The sequence below is a fragment of the Pseudopipra pipra genome, chromosome 13 (assembly GCF_036250125.1).
Source record: "Pseudopipra pipra isolate bDixPip1 chromosome 13, bDixPip1.hap1, whole genome shotgun sequence".
Lineage (NCBI taxonomy): Eukaryota > Metazoa > Chordata > Aves > Passeriformes > Pipridae > Pseudopipra > Pseudopipra pipra.
The window spans coordinates 20081070-20083323 of NC_087561.1; the positions used below are offsets into that span (position 1 = coordinate 20081070).

The 2254-nt window shown below is 52.8% G+C and overlaps 1 long non-coding RNA gene across 1 annotated transcript; it reads right to left on the minus strand.

The window, feature by feature from the left end:
- Nucleotides 1-338: 338 nt before the first annotated feature.
- Nucleotides 339-1268, minus strand: LOC135421214 (uncharacterized). Its single transcript, XR_010433913.1, has 2 exons — nt 701-1268; nt 339-576 (listed from the first exon to the last, which is right to left on the minus strand). It is a non-coding gene; the product is annotated as an uncharacterized LOC135421214 (long non-coding RNA).
- Between the last annotated feature and the right edge of the window lie 986 nt (nt 1269-2254).

Genomic DNA, 2254 nt, shown 5'->3' on the forward strand with positions numbered 1-2254 from the left:
TCATAATTTGTTTTGGCCTGAACTTTGGAAAAATTACTGACCTACCCCTTATGAACAAAAAAGAAGTTACTTTGATTTAAAGAGAGAAATCTTCCCATTTCCTGGTATCCCCATGTATCTGTGGAGAAGGGTCACCTGCACACAGATTTCTCCTACATGACACATTTTCTTTCACAGAAAGATCTTATTTCACTCAGGATCCTGCTGCTTGTGGGGACAAACCCTGACTAGTTTACTTCACATGAACTCAAAAATATATAATAATAATAAATATATAATAATAATAGAATAATATAATAAAAATTATTACAAAGTAACTTATTCGTTATTAATATATTACCACAACAACTAAGATACTTTATTATAAATTAACTTATAATAATTTATTATTTATTAAGAAATAATAATATATAAGTAAAATAAATACATTAATGAATGGCTATGAAACGTGCTGCCAGTGACTGAGCAGAGATGGAGGCAAACCCCAGCTGGCACCACAGCCACTGTGTGGGGGCACAGGGCACCCTGCTCCCAGAGATCCCGTTTTCTGCACAGTTCCAGACCTTCCCAGAACACCTGAAAATTAACAGAACGACAAAATCATCTCAAGGACCAGCAAAAACCAGGACAAATCTTGACAAGTGCCAGGGCTGGACTGGGTGTTCGGGCCAACTGGTACAATAAAACAGATTCTGCTCACAGCCCTTGGCCTTGGTGGCTGCAAAACATCCAGTGCTTCTTATCAAAAGGTGCCAGAGGGGGTGTTTGGGAGGAAGATGTCGGAAGAATGATGGTGTTTTTATTGTTGCCTGATGAAACAGTGCCCTGAAGAGCCCTTACACTCCCCGGGGCTTCGGGAGATCCCGGCCAAGCTTTATTTGGTGTCTTTTTCCGGATCGATGCACGGGGAGAGACCCTTTCCTTCTCACCCAGCCCTTTGCCTTGCCCCTCATTCATTCCCTTTCCCCTCCTCACTCTCCCCTTTCCGCCTCTCACTCCCCCATTTTCCTCCCTTACCCCTTTTCCTCACACTTGTCCCTTTCCCCCACACTCAACCCTTCCCCTCATTCACCTAATTTCCTCATCACTTGTCCCTTTTCCCCTCACTCGCTCCCTTTTCTCCCTCACTCTCCACTTTTCCCTCTCACCACCTGTCCCCCACTTGCTTTTTCCCAACTTGTCCCTTTCCCCTTCATCCTCTTCCCCCTCACTCCCCTTTTTCTCCTTCACTCACCCCTTTTCCCCTCATTTGCCACTTTTCTCCTCACTCACCCCCTTTCCCCCCCCAGCTGCTCCATTACCCTCTAAATCCCCTTTCCCCCTCACTGCCCCTTTCACCCCCTCACCTCCATACCTCATCCTGCACCTCATTTCCCCCATCACTCTCCCCTTTCCCCCTCCCTCCCTTTTCCCCTCATTCACCCTTTTACCCTCTCTCACCCCCATGTCCCCCTTACGCACCCCTTCTCCCTCACCCCCTTTCCCTCCTCACTCACCCCCTTCCCCTCCTCACTCACCCCATATCCCCATCACTCCCATCTTTCACCCTCTCACCCCCATTCCCCTCTCAGGACCATCCCCTCACTCCCCCCCATTTGCCCCTCACTCCCCATTCCCCCGTCACTCCCCCACATTTTCCCCCAGGACCATCCTCTCATTCCCCCATTGCCCCCCTGGACCGTCCCCTCACTCCTCATTCCGCCTCTCACCCCCGTTCCCCCCTCAGGACCATCCCCTCATTCCCCCTCACTCCCCATTCCCCCTCATTCCCCATTCCCCCTCATTCCCCATTCCCCCTCATTCCCCATTCCCCCTCATTCCCCATTCCCCCTCATTCCCCATTCCCCCTCATTCCCCATTCCCCCTCATTCCCCATTCCCCCTCACTCCCCATTCCCCCTCACTCCCCATTCTCCCCCCATTCCCCCTCACTCCCCATTCCCCTCACTCCCCATTCCCCCTCACTCCCCATTCCCCCTCACTCCCCATTCCCCCTCACTCCCCATTCCCCCTCACTCCCATTCCCCCTCACTCCCCATTCCCCCTCACTCCCCATTCCCCTCACTCCCCATTCTCCCCCCATTCCCCCTCACTCCCCCTCACTCCCCATTCTCCCCCCATTCCCCTCACTCCCATTCCCCCCGGACCATCCCTCTCTCCCGGCCCATTCCCTCCCGCTCTCTCAGGCCGCCTCGGGCCGTGCCGCGCACGCGCAGAGCCCCCCCTCTCCCGCGCGCACAGCGGGGCGGGGGCGG